This window comes from Colias philodice, chromosome 23 (assembly GCF_061535455.1).
Source record: "Colias philodice isolate Cphi_HAF_F1 chromosome 23, ilColPhil1 Martin Lab GWU primary, whole genome shotgun sequence".
NCBI lineage: Eukaryota > Metazoa > Arthropoda > Insecta > Lepidoptera > Pieridae > Colias > Colias philodice.
This window is the reverse complement of record NC_143108.1, coordinates 5,087,118-5,103,036: the sequence shown is the minus strand read 5'-3', so window position 1 is coordinate 5,103,036 and position 15,919 is coordinate 5,087,118. Positions and strand designations below refer to the sequence as shown.

The 15,919-nt window shown below is 31.3% G+C and overlaps 1 protein-coding gene across 2 annotated transcripts in view; it reads left to right on the top strand.

Moving 5' to 3' along the window:
• The first annotated feature begins 5,474 nt into the window (after window positions 1–5,474).
• LOC149478027 (odorant receptor 85b-like) overlaps window positions 5,475–15,919 on the top strand; it is a 54,420-nt gene continuing 43,975 nt past the window's right edge. For both annotated transcript variants that reach the window (XM_089710061.1, XM_089710060.1), the window contains exon 1: window positions 5,475–5,570. The gene's annotated coding sequence lies outside the window, so the exon portion shown is untranslated. The remainder of the gene's footprint in view (window positions 5,571–15,919) is intronic.

Below are 15,919 nucleotides of genomic sequence, written 5' to 3'. Positions count from 1 at the left end.
GGGTAAATGCTAGTTTTCGTCCAAAAAAACTGGTTTTCGTCCTAGTGTAAGCTAGTTTTCGACCACCGTGTAGAAAAAGGAGGGTAGGTCAACTATTAAGTTAAAAACCAATTACAGGTAAATATATACTTTTATTTAATCAACATCACAATTTCTCACTACCTTACAGGTTTAGTTTTACTAATAATAATCAATATATGTAACTAGTCAACACTGAGATCTATGTAGCACTTGGCAGTCTTTATATGCGTTAGTGATGACTGATTAATCATTCGTAATAAAGAAAGGAATGCGTTACTTACAATGTAAATGAATAAAGTAATAATTATAGGACTGAGAAATTACATCAAAAAACAGAAATATTCATTCTAATACTTTGTTTATCAAATGAAACGTACTATATTAAACACAGCCATAATAATACGTTTTAGCTACTAAAATAAACTATACTATACCTTACTGAACTATGCATTATTGTCTTACTGATGCCTTTATTCTTTAAGATTCTTCAGTGTACGTAGCGTTTTTTTTTCTAGCTTTCTTAGACTCCTTCGAGGCCATCTAAAAACAATAAGATCTTTCTTAGGATACGTTGAGTAAGTAGAATAAAAAAATATTGCATTGGCAAAACAGACCTAGAATAAAAGATGATACTCAAGTGAATGATAATCAAGAAAAATACAGTGTATTATGTCTGACCTACCCCCATTTATGCCACGAATAATTGACTCTACTTCACATAAGGAGAATGATACATGACTGAATGAATGACAATATTAGGTACCTACAACACTCTGGCCCTCACCAATTATTTATAAGGAAGATACTGAATAGAAAACTTTTCAATACGTAAAAAAGACGAAAAGTACTGCAAAAGAATAGCCATTTTTAATTTTTGTCCACTCCAATACTCATTCATGGACGAAAACTGAAACGTTTAAAGCTAAATTTAGTTTTCGTCCACTTCTTTAAATATTTTTTTATTTTGGCAGCACTGACAAAGCAGTGGACGGAAACCAAAAAATCTAAACTAATAGCAATAAAGATCACTTCGGGAGAAACTATTCAGTATTTTAAAGGTCCGATACAGTAAAAAGAACCTAACAAATATTCACGTTGCTGTTTGAGTTTTCGTCCACTTGGACGAAAACCAAATATTTTGAGAATTTGGTAACCTAGTATCCGTCCACTTAATTTTTCGAAGAGTATTATAAAAAAAGTATGATAAACACTTCTAATTGCGTTTAATAGGCTTATAACTAAACATACGTACCAAAAACATTACGTTAACTAGCTAAAACAGTGATTTAACTTACCATGAACTTTTCTCGCCGGCAAATTTTTCTCTCGCGCGATGACATCTGCAAGGCACGGATGGGAAGCGGCCACTTTTACGTTAATTTTTTGAACTCTCTCCTTGTCAAATCAAATTTTGATGTTGATAGTACTGTTGCTTACACATTGAGGACCGTAAAAAGTGCAAACTTGCGCGGGAAGGTAGGTTTGTATTCAAGTTTTACGCACGTGATTGTAGCAGGTCAGTCAAATGGACGAAAACCGAAACTGGACGGCAAACCAGCGCAATTACCCTACCTACTGTTAAATTTCATCTAAGTCCGTCCAGTAGTTTATTTGTGAAAGAGTAACAAACACCAATCCTCACATACTTTCGCATTTATAATATACGAAGATGAAGAATAAATAAATAAGTAAGTAATATCTCAAAAACATATTTTTCTGAGCCACCACAATGAAGTCTACCCACAGTAACTATATATACCTAATCCATTCAATGATATGAATGTGTGTAGAGAAAGATGTATGGTACTTCATTTATAAGAATTTCATATTTAAACGTACTTACGTATTTTTATGCGAAGCCTCTTTTCTATTTACGGATACGGGATATCACACATAATATTATAATACTATACTAATACTACATAATATTATCTCCATATTTAGTATCGAGAGGAGCACAATATTGAGAAATCAAAGGATATAACAAAGAAAAACCTTACCAAAAAGGAATAGTAAAGTGTCACACCATAATTAATTATCTACTACAGATAAATGCGTTCTTTTGGAGGAATCATTATAAATTTGAAATTCGAACCTGTTCGAAAATGTTGCTGCAATAAAAAAGCGTACCCAATAAAATACCAACTTTTTTAATTTTAAGTAATTATTCTCTTCGATATTAATTTTATGCAAATTCTTTAATTTATTCATTGGAATAGACAAACATTTAAATATCATAGGTGTGCAAAACTGCAAAATATCTACGACTCATTCATGCAAGTTTGAACTATTTGCATTTTGATATTTGTTCAGGTTTCAACTAATTCTTGCAGGAATTATTCATGACTGTATAATAGATGTTTATTTATTTTTGTTGCAAGTTTTGGCGAAATATTTTTGATGATTATGATAAATAATATTAGCAGAATGAGTGAAGTTTTCAGATTTGATATAGAAAATAAGAATAATACCTACTCATGCAATACATAGTTGATAAACTTTTAATTTAATGTTGCTCCGCTTTAATTAAATTGTCTTTTCGTTACGGATAATGAAAATCTCCATTTTATAATAGGCACAGACAATAAATTACAGCAGCCATATTTGAATTTCTTGTATATACATATAAACTTACATTAAATAAGATAGCGAAATTTTAATGCGTTATAAATATATCCTTTTATTTTCTTTTAAACTTTAAACATTTCAGCGATATTTTTCTTGTGAAGAATCTCTTTTTGGGTGATGATAACAAGTTCTTATCACAACACCAAAAAGTAGAACATCTGATATCTATTGATTTTCATTTGCCTCAAAATATTATATTTTATATTTAATCAAATTTACTTCATAAAATCCATTGAGAGTTTATCAACTAAATTAAAAAGGTAAAATCAGAAGGGTCTTTGCCAACCTATGCAAAATACTTTTATATAAGACGTGGGTAGTTTATAAGGGAAAAATACAATATAACGTGTTCACATTCTTTAGTTAGCCTTGAGAAAGGATCGTGATTTTCCCACTCATTTCTTTTTTATACACAATTAAATTTATTTTTATCTGTGATACCTTATAACGATTGTATTCGAAATCTTCCGGAAGTAATTTGTGTTGGTGTGTTTATTCAACATCGCAATTATTTCTATTTTTAAAGAACTAAAAAAAATAAAAGACTACACTTTGAGCTTTGTTTTTACCAACGACGTCATAGTTTTTGGTACTATGCTTTGAGTCTAGTGATGTCACAGTGATGTCAACTGCAGTCTGCAAGCAACGTTCGGAAATTGTTTACTATAAATAACTAGGTTATAATAATTAAGATACTAAAATATAAATTTAAACCTAGAGTTGTTCCAAACACATGGACAAATTTTGAGTATTCAATTTTCAACGAGTTATTACGTGGCATTACTATAATAATTAAAAATAGTAGATTATTAAAAAAAAAGATATGGGATAGTTTAATAAGTTTATTTTATTCACAATATCCTGGCCGTAAAGAAAAAAAAAAGCATAATATGCTCGCCGCGCGCCGATTACGTTCGATTTTCAAATCGCATACGAAGTTACACAATTTGAAATAATTTAGAACGCAGTTAATCTCAACATTATGGAGGTCATTGTAACAGATGAGCTACGTAAATTGAATAATAAATCTTGCGAGAGGTTATCTTCCGGGCAATCGATTTTGTAAGCTGATAGTACTGGGATTTGTATTTTCGGCGCCCACTCAATTCTTAAAGGTATTGTCATATCTGTTATTACTTTGATAACGTTTACCAAACAACATAATATTACTGTAGATCTATCTCTATCCGTCTCGTTTCTTGATATTTGAATAAACAATAACTACTAAACTTAATAGATATTATAAATGTGAAAATTTGTGAGGATGGATGTATGTGTATGTAGTAGGTATGTATGTTTGTTACTCGTTCGCGCAAATACCATTGAATCGATTACAATTACCATTGAAATTTAGCACACATATATACATAGAAGGTTACTTCATACTTGCATTAACACACTGGAAATTTCACGGGAACGGGAACTATGCGGCTTTTTCTTTGTAAATGCGGGCGAGGCCGCGGGCGGAAAGCTAGTAAACAATAATTTATTCAGTCCTTATATTATTACCTTAATCTGACAAAGATTTAAAAACATGTTATAAATTAAAAGAACTTTGTATATTTTCATTCGGAAAATTCCTTAATCGTTTTCATGACAAACGTTAAAGAAAAGTCATATATTATTATCTTTATCAAGAAAACGTCGTATTCTTTATGAGATATCATAAACGCCTGTATATGAAGGCACAGTGTTTATGTACGAATGTTACTAGCAATTCTTTTCGGATCAACCTCAATGATAAGACATAAAAACGCTTTTAGAAGCTCCTCTTGGCATTTGATAATTATTCTGTCAAAAATATGTTTTTATTAATTTAAGAGATGGCGGGGTAATTACCGTAACATATGATATAATTTTACACGAAGGTAGTAATTGTAATAAATATGAATGTTATTATTATAAAACATATCAGTAGCCAATACACAACACAATTAAGAGCTGATATTTATTAGTTCATCTAACATGCAGGTAAAAAAATATGTCCATGTATGTATTATTTTCATAATATAACTACCGAAATTATAACCAAACGACCCCCTAAAGAGGTGTTCATAAATTTTCAAAATTGTTCAAACTTGAAGTTAATGCCATGGTCATTCTTTATTCATGAATTAGAGGACTTTTTGGGGAAAGGTATACTTAATTACGATGATCAAACATCACCTGTATTGCTTCTTTAAAACGCAATCTATTTTATCAAAAGGCAAAGCAAATTATAGTTTTCTATTTAGGTTTTATTATCTACCTAAACCATTTTATCCTTTTGGTATAGAATCAATAAATTAAAAGTGAAGGAAGTTACCGTATGACATAGCGAAACGTTAGTTATTATTACTTGGAAATTAAAATTATGAACAGTAAAAAATAATGAAAGCGTTCTCTTATACCCCTAGAATCTCTACTCTAAGCCTAGAATACTCAAGTAATATAAAATACGTGGTATCAATTTATCAGTAAATTAGCCAGTAAGAAAGTCAAGTTAAACAAAACTAGGCCAGAAGTCAAATTGAGTGTCTTACAAGCATCAAAACAAGCGATTTATAGGAGTTTATAAAGTGGATCCCATGTTATTGTTGACTGAACTTTGTTCAGGGTCCATCGTGACGTTATATAAAATGAGGTTTATATGGTTAGATAGATGCTGTAAAAGATATACCTAAATATTTGTGTTATTTAAAAGGTTGAATGATGTTCTATTGTGTTTGATTCAGGTGAGATTTATTTATTGAGTAATTAAGCCCTATATCATAACCGAGTTCCATATCTATTAATTTCTAACGTTATTTGATAATTACCTAAATAATGTTTCTTTTACAATTACAGGAAAATCTGCTGAAACATAAATCAATAATGGCCGAAGCACCGGATAAATAGTCACATCAGTCACCACCTCCCACTATGCAATATGCTACACCCTAGTAAGTTATTTAATATATTCCTATAGCGAGAAAAATAGGTAAACGTTGATTAACACTGGAATGTTTAAAATTAAAAAAAAGGAGTGTACACATTTATTATGCTAATTGAAATCTTAGAAAATTTAAAATCACTATACGATTCAATAATAACAACATTATCGCTTCATAATCATGATCATAATATTAATGTGTATTTTCTATTGAGATAAATCGATTTCTTGTATGTAACGCTTAGGCTAATATAATATACTAACTGACTATACTATACTAAGCTAAGCTAAGCTATATACTAAATATGAAGATATAATCACGACCACCGACCACGTATTTCCAAAAATCATTCCAATCCCCTATTATACATTCCTTAAGCCCCTTATTGATATGACAATCAAGTAAGACGTTTTATATGCCCACATAAAAAAGTCCTTTGAAAGCTATCGGCCTCATTAAATAAAAATATATAAATTAAGTTAAAAATAACCACAAAGTACGCGTCGAAAACATGTCACAAACGTTTGTAAAACAGCACACGTTCTATCGAACATAAAAATGATTGACGCAAACCATTGAATGGGATTCAATGAATGGCTCCAATAAACATCAGTATGGATATAATGTTCTTATTCATGTGATGCGAAAGTATTATTTGGGATGTCTAAACGCCTTGGGTTTTGAGGTTGCTAATTTTACATTGTTAAACTTGATGAAAGCAGCATACGAATGATGGAATTGCAATAAAACCCCGAAATATAAATATAGCTACTTAAGCAGACTAATATTGTGACATACTGCATGTATAGGAATTGAACTTAAATGGTAGGTACATCATTATAGACTACAGGCCCATGTTGAAAAAATTATGGGTCATTTGAACAACCAGGTGACCTATCTAGAACTATATAAGGGCATAATAATAAGATTCAGCACTATGCCGTCACTTGTAAGCTGTCCAACTGAGAGCAGATGAGAATTCGAAAGTAGAGGTAGAGATTTTTTCCCCTTATCTCCATGATTTTTGTACGGCGTTTCGGAATAATGGATATTACAAGGATTGTACAAGGATGCAAAATATTCACATTTCACAATAAAATTAGCAAGACCAATATCATTCTGCAAAATACTGTACCAAATTAAACGACAAATAAATAAGCTCAAATATTTTCGCGACAATCTCTAAAAGTAACTCCCCAATAAAGTAAACTAACGGACAGGTGAATGATCTTTAAACCTACAGAGGAGGTTTAATGAGATCTCCGAAAGATCCGACCTTCCAAGATTTATGAAGTCAAACGGGCTGGAAGAGCCGCCTATTTACTAATAGCATAGGTTCTCAAACTTTGACATGATGATATACTGTGGTATTTTGCGTCAAATGAGTTTAACGTGAGTTAGGCTAATCGAATTTTCGTTGTGAATGTGGAAGGTGGCTAATGACGACTAACGTGCTCTGTTTATACATTATATCAACTCGTATTTATATCCAAGATATAAAGTAAAATAAAATTAATCTTGTAGATTTAATAATGCGTCAAGAAAAAATTTTAATATGAATATCCATTATTTATTACGTATTCGGTTTCGGTATTACTATTATTATTAATTATATTTTAACATGATATACACATGGAAAAAAGTACTGGCCGTGTCATAAAAAACAAAAAAAAAGACGTGTGGCACTCGGGGACTGCCGCGGTAAAGCGTAAACATAGCATGCCTTCAAGCCACACCTCCAAGCCCGTCGAAGTGGGGAGCGTGAGGTTTTTTCGTTAAGGAATTTCTCGATTCGGTCCCCGCGCTCAAGGCCCGCGATAGAAGCTATGCAATAGCTTAAAAAACACATAACTAATTAGGTTCTAACTTCCCTAATTGAATTTGGGAATGTTATCATACACTTTGAGAATGGCTGATTTAGAGAGCTAAACGTTAAAGTTTCTTTGTTCTTTTTTCGATGATAAAGGATATTTTGAATTTCACGTGAAAAGATAATAGTAGCCACACCCGGGATTTAAATAAAAAGGGATTAGCCTTAGATAGAATAACGTAGTTTGTGCTGATAAAAAATTTCAAAATACGCCAAAGTTGCCATGGAGCTTATTTGGTAGTTAGAAAAAGCTCTTTTATTTAGAACATGCGTGAAGTTATACTTTTTATCTCACCGAACTATCTCTGAATACTTTGACAGTATTTAACAACTAAATAGCTAATTATTTTAGTGTAAATTTAATATCAACAATTTATCACAATATTATCTTTATTCATTGAAATACACTTCTTAAATATAATTATTAGATAATTTCACTTTATTCCACCACACTGTAATACAATTTAACCACAAAATACCTTTACCCAAAATATTAATATAAAAAAGGAATTTCGCTTCAAAGTGATTTCAGTTTTCATTACGTATTCAAAAACAGTATCTCCATAATGAGATTTAAAAGCTGTCAAGTGAAAACTCACTATATTTTAGCATTTTAGCGAACACAGAAAATTTCGTTAACCTTTTCAAGCATTGATTGTGAATATAATTCTGATGAATACAGCATCAAAATTGAAACCAAAATGTTGAGGTAGAAATTAGTTTTGATCTAATTAAATTGTAAGTTAATGTTTACATTATATTATAAATTATAATATCTACCAATTGAATTTGTTTATAACAAGGGAAATAAGTATATAATGATAGAAAGTAAACATTTCTACAATCAAAACTTATATAATAATTGGAAGTGTCTCAAGTTTATTAGTGAAATGTTTCATCTATAGAGCTTAGACGATTCATACATATTATACGCTTTTGTATCGAAAGAAATAATTAAATAAGACAAATATGATATTAAAATTTACTGTGGGGCGATGATGCGAAATAACGCGCAGAAGCTTAAAATTAAATAAAAAAAAGGCATAAAATTTTATAAATAAAAATGAGAAAAAAGCCTGTATAATAGACTACAGGCCCGTGTTGAAAAAATTATGGGTCATTTGACCCACCACCTGACCTATCTAGAATGATATAAAAGCATAAAATAATAAGATTCAGCACTATGACGTCACTTGTAAGCTGTCCACCTGAGTGCAGATGAGAATTCGAAGGTTCAGGTAGAGATTTTCTCCCCTTGTCTCCATGATTTTTGTACGGCGTTGCGGAATAATTGATTAAAAGTAGTATAGAAATAGTATGACACAGATGCCGTACAAAATCAAATGACCAAATTTACCCCGGCAACTGTCGAAAAATAAAAATAAATTCCGACTTTGTGGACCACCATTTTTGTACGGCATCTGTGTCATACTATTTCTATACTGCTTTTAAGCCATTATTCCGCAACGCCGTACAAAAATCATGGAGACAAGGGGAGAAAATCTCTACCTGAACCTTCGAATTCTCATCTGCACTCAGGTGGACAGCTTACAAGTGACGTCATAGTGCTGAATCTTATTATTTTATGCTCTTATATCATTCTAGATAGGTCAGGTGGTGGGTCAAATGACCCATAATTTTTTCAACATGGGCCTGTAGTCTATAAAATATACGTCGTTAATTCACTAAATACCCTATTTGATTCGTCAAATCGCAATACATAAACATGTGATATTAATACGACAAGCGGATTTTTATAATGCAACATAAAAACCCATGCATCATGCATGCTGTAGCGGTACCGCGAATGACACCTCCAAAATATTGTATGGCGTTTTCTATCACACAAATACCTCACGTGCGATAACCCTTTTAGAGACAATAGCGAAAGTGTTGCAGAATAATAATCAGCATGAATCAAGGCTGCTTCTAAAAATACCACAGGGATACCACAAGTGATGGTTGTCATTATTTTGACTAATGATTGTAGGGTTGGCAACGAAACTTTTAAATATATTTAAAAATGTTGGATCAAGTTTATATTCATGATATGCAACATAAAGGTACCACGTGTATAATTAGTGACGTCCGCGTCCCAGGAATATTATGATACTATTTAAAACATATTTTTGCAGATTGCAAGAAAAGCAGCATGGTATATTCTGAATGAATATATAAATTCACTTTTTATTTTAACTAAGTACCTAATAGAATCAATGTAAAGTTATGTATAATAATAATTATTTTACATAATAATATATGGTACCTATATGAAATGGTAAGACACTGACTCCAATAGATATAGTTATTAGATACTAACAATATTTTTGTATTTTAAATCATGGAACAGCCCTACTTCACATTTGTGTGACGCCATACTGAGAGCTGGTGCGAAGTCGAGCCAGAATAAATATAAAGTAGTTTTATCGACTGACTAAATATAGGATTTCTCATTGGAAGTAATGTTTTAACAATTTTATACGAATAATATGCAGCGGATCTAGACCGCATCAAGATGCAATTTTCAAGCTATGAAGAAATAAAGTCTGTTTTACGTTGATGGTTACTACAATGAGGGTAGTTATTATGCATAATATCTTAGGTTTACTTTCTTACATTTAATAAACATGTTTCCTTTAAAGTTTTAAACTATGTGAATTGAAAAAATGCTTAACTATATTGATGTTAAAAAATCTGTAATAAAAAAATATCCATCACATTCTGTATGAATAAGTACACGATCATAAATCAATCGAAATATAATTGAGAACAGCAATAAAAATAGTTTTATTGGAATTCTTACACCTTACGAAGGGATCAACAAATCATCGAAAATACCAATTCCAACATGGGAAAATAACCAATACATATAGAATAACATGGCCTAATAGAATTCAGTGAATTATATGTCAGTGCTATAGTTATTTTATCGCTTCGACTCAAGATAATTGAACGAAACGATCGAATAGGTCAGTAATCTAGTTAAAATCGTAGTTATCAGCACATAGCAACCGCTCTGAATTTCAATCCTTTCCTGTATTACGCTGATATCAGATAACATTTTCGATGCCCAAATGTAAATTTAATGACCCCGGTTTTGTTTTGACAGATATGATAAATTTATTTGGAGCTAGAGCACGCAGGTGGCTTGCGCTCCTTCTCTGTGATATATTTAAGGCTTTTAATTTGCAAAAGTGCAAATATAGTTTCTTTAAAAATACCATATTCGTTAGTTTTATATAACACTTAATTCTACTCATAACGATGATTTCATTGTGTCCGTCTCGTCGATATAACATTGTCTCCTTTGTAAAATACCTATATCAAACATCCTATAGTTCTCGTAATTTTTTCTATTCTTTATAAAAAAGAAATTATACTTATAAAGCATTTTAATGCCATAAAACCAAAATATCAATCCTATAGTTCGTCAAGGATCATCATCATCATCATCAGCCCATATACGTTCCCACTGCTGGGACACGGGCCTCCTATGAGGGTACAGGCCATAATCCACCACGCTGGCCAAGTGCGGGTTGGCGGATGACACATGTCGTCGAACTTTTGATTCTTCGACATGTCGGTTTCCTCACGATGTTTTCCTTCACCGTTCGAGCAGTGGTGATGTTACAACATGCGCAGATAAATTGAAAAATCAATTTATTTCCTGCGCGCTCGCCTGGTCTCGAACCCCGGACTTATCGATTCGAAGTCCGAGGTCTCACCACTGAGCCACCAAGGATATTTAGTAGAAATTTCTTTGGTAAAGAACATTTTTAATAAGGCTTAACAAGAACAATCTCGAGAAAATAGGCCTGAATAGGTATGGCCTAAATGTGCATTATTTTTTCATCGTCATTTAACGGACGATGGGTAAAAGTAAATTTATAAATTTGGACTTTCTTACCGTGTCAAAAAATTTATTATTTCTGCCCAAAACAAATCACTGATTGGCAGTTCTTAGGAAAATCTCGCAAGTATATTATTAGTCCGGGATACATCGCCCATTTTTGCAAGTAATTACTATCAAGCTAATTTTTCGTGAGTAGCTTTATTTTGATGAGATGCCCAATAATTTCATGTACGAAACTCTCGATTGTAAAAAAAAATTGTTAATATTTGAGAACCATCAAATCAAAATATTTTATCCTTGTTTCCTCTGGTAGCTACCACAATCGAGAGTTTCGTACATGAAATTATTGGGCATCTCATCAAAATAAAGCTACTCACGAAAAATTAGCTTGATAGTAATTACTTGCAAAAATGGGCGATGTATCCCGGACTATATATTTCATCATAGATTAAAATATGTGTGCATTACAAGCGGATATCAATTAGATAGAAATCTATTTCTTTAAGTTTTTTTACATCAGAGTCTCTGTGTAGTATCGTAATACACAAGTGAGACTCAAAAGACAAACCTCGAACAAATTGCTCCCACAGGACACAGGAAGAGTAATGTTCACAAGTTTGTATCTGGATTTTCTTGTGTATAGAAATGTTTGTGGACATATTTTTTTTTTATCCCGTTTGTAGCGGTCAGAATAACATTTTTCGAATGTGGTTCTGCTTTTACACTTTTTATATACAAACATTTTACTGCATTATTATATTATCCCATAATTTTATCAAACCGTTGGCGTAGCAAATGAAAATGCCTAGTTTTTTGAGCCCTTGTTTAACAATTTGGCTTTCATTAAATTCGAGGCTTGTAAAAAAGGGTGCGGCGTGAGATGCGGATGGCATTATGAAATGTAGTAGGTATACAAGCAAATTTTAAGCTAAATACGCCGTTTGAAAAGATATATTTATAGTTTATACAGTATAGATCAGGAGATTAATGGAATAAGACAATAAGTGTACATCTATTATTTACTAGCTTTCCGCCCGCGGCTTCGCCCGCTTTGTCTAAAACATAATAAATTATATACTAAAACCTTCCTCTTGAATCACTCTATCTATTAAAAAAAACCGCATCAAAATACGTTGCGTAGTTTTAAAAATTTAGCATACATAGGGACATAGGGAAAGAGAAAGCGACTTTGTTTTATACTATGTAGTGATGCATAGCACGATAGATTTCTGCTTTTAAAATATTATCACTAGATCCGCCTTTATTTGCAGCGTACTACTGTGTAGTTAAACGCAAATTAACCAAGTTTTAGGAATGGTTCGTATTATTATCTATACCTTCATTTCGTCTTTCGTAAGATTTAAATCAAAACGGGATAATCCCAGCGATTACCGGCTGGGACGACAAGAGTTTTTCTTTATATTATCGTGTTATTTTACTAACTATAGCTGGTCAAATATTTTTATTAGATATTAGACGGTTACTACTAGTTATTATTCTGTACTTCTACTTTCAGTCGGTTAGTGAAAAAAATGTTGTGGGGTTTTATGAAACCACGGTAAAAGTGAAACTGTTCGAACGGTTCCGAACATTGCTTTGTGTAGCGCATGTCGCGTGTCGGTCGGCAGCCGCGATACACGCGACATGCGCTACACAGACCAAAAAGTTTGAGACGATGTAATAAAAGTTTCACTTTAAAATATTTCAATTTCTTGTTTGAGACAGATACCATACATAAACGAATAGGTATAATTATATCCCATAACAATAGTATTTACAATGACTTTATCCGGGATTATATTAACTGTAGAAGAACCATAAAATAGTTATAGATCACTCGTAACTTTCTCTTATTCAGTGGCCACCCTTTATCGATTTCTTATTTAGACAATATAGCCTCACCCAATTTTTATTTTATTGCTTTCCCTCGCCCAGTTAGATATTAAACTGCCCTTTATATGTAGCGCAATTAAATTACTTTTTAAAGATTAATTGGTACGTGTTTCGCCGACTGTTTTGTACCGCTTTGTGTTTGTTTTAGCTCGTGATATTTTATTTATTGAAGCAATAATGCTGTAAATATTCAAGTGTTCTATTACGTTATGAATTTGTTTAGTGGAGTCATATATGTTTGATATCAAATTAGCTTAATTGAACGAAAGCTTTGACGAGAAAAGGAAATAATTTTGCGTTAACATTTGTCATTTTTGAATGTAGTAGAGAAGTCATGTTTTATCGTTTTTAGACTTTTATGTAACTCATAATTCATAACCTGTAACAAAGTCATCTTTAAATATTATGAATTTACTCGTATAATTATTGATTTATAGTGTTTTTCAGGTCATTTAAAGGAGGTAGTGCAGTGTTATTCCTCTTTTAGACGGCTGTTCTTTTGTCGGAAAGTTAAACGTTGTTGAAAATATTTCGAAGAGCGATTCACTAGTAGCCCAACTTATTATATTTATCTTTGAGTTCCCTCATTCATACTTTAAATATAAGAAAAATAACGTTATCCAAGTAGTAAAATTCAAAATGAGCACGTACGCGATCTTTAAGGCGATAACGTGACAAAGCCAAAAGACAAAGACAAAGGTAAATGGCCTCTTCATAAAGAATATAAAAGAGATACGTTTAATGTAAACTATTTATTTTGAAACATAATCCCACTAGAATACAACCCAAAACGGAACACTAGTATACAGCTGCGTTGTATATACAACTAAACCTGAATCTCACATTATTTTGTTTATTGTGTCTAACTAGGTTATGAACGTATATTTTAAGATATACAAGTTACAACAAACTAAAACCGATCACATATCAAAAATTTAAACCGGTTGATAGTCTTTACCTTATGTCTGTAGTCACAAAATGCTATGTATTTTACCTTTGATCGTGTTACAAAAATATTTCAATTCATAAAGAAATATTTGTATACAATGTAAACTTTATTTTAGAAATCGTATTGAAGTTTCAGTATAAGAGGATTATTTGCGAAATAAATGAATAAACTGTCGAAAATATAATATATTCCTAAATTACTCCCAAACATATTGGCAATAACTAGGCTATGGTATCGTGTTGTAATTCCAATGAGATGGCTAAAATGCACAATCTAACAGCAAAAAACGTATTTATCTTGTAGGTACTTATTTTTCGCTTTCAATTTTATTTACTTTGGAATAGGTAAAACATACAAAAGTTTGCAAAAGTAAAGCTTTTACGTTTAATCATACTATAATATTATTAGGTATATCATACGCCAATCATGGATTGTTGGGTAGACATAATCTATGTATATGTATATCAGTGAATGAAAAAATGGTTAAATAACCACATATAAAATATATAATGTCTATAAGTACTTATTTTGAATATTACATTTTACAAGTAAAGTAGTTTTATATAAGTACTTAGTATCTACGATTTTATCTCTCCTTCGCCGGTCATAGAGACATTGTGTTGTGAAAATTTATTAAAATTGGACGGAGCTTTTCAATCTCCATAAAATGTAGAAGCAAACATTAACTAGGTACCTATACGAAGATGTACGAAGCAAATCTTGATTTATTTTCTATTTTAAAAGTTTCGGTCAAAATATGAACATTAAATGGCGAATTTATTTACAGTGTAGTAAAAAGAAAACTTCTTTTGGAAGTAAAAAAATATCATATTTTATATGACGATTTTAGTGTATAGGTACCAGACGCTTTAAAAAATAAAATTAATGCGTGCGTTAAGAAAAGAAAAAAAAAGATCGATAAAGAAGTTGAAAAGGTGCTTAGTCAAGTTTATAATTACATACTTAAGGGCTTGGTCTAGTAGTGCAAACAAATGCATCCTGTCATCCTATATGTAAATAATACAAATGTACTAAGGGAAAGTTGCTCCACTTAATTTTTAAAAATTAAATCATTCGTATAATTTAATATTCGTAATAAGTACCAAAAATGACAATTTGAAACAATTTTCGTGAAAATTACACCGGGTGATTTTTTTTTATCAGTACACAAAATTTGCGAATACTTTCTATTGATATCTTCAACTTCATGTTTATATAACTGATCAACTTTTACAAAGAAATTTGGACGAAATATAAAAAAAATAAGCTTTCCATACAAAATGCATAACTCTATACATTTTTTTCGACCTAAGTTTCTTAGTGAAAGTTGTTCAGTTTAACTAATAAAACGGATAAACAAATTTTGTATTTAATAAAAAAAATGTACATAATGTTTGTGTTAAAAAATTATAAAATAGAAAAATACGCAAATGAAAACAAAAGATATTTATTTCTGACTAGCTTCCGCCCGCGACTCCGTCCGCGCGGATGTCAGTCTTCGCGTCTTCTACAGATTTATTATATTATGTATAATATATAGATTTATATTGATAAACCTAATAAATCTTTTGCTAGCATTCTGATGCTTTATCGGTTGCACTGGATTTATCTCTTTTTTTTCAATCGCTTGAATGATATAGGATGGGTCCTTGATGGGCATCGAATGCTGAAGTCTCGAATCAATCAATTCTGACAGTAGGCAATTTATGTAAAATCCAATAATGGTCCATCATTTTATTTTGCCTAAACGTTACATACTTTTTTATATATTCTATTTTATATATTCTATTTTT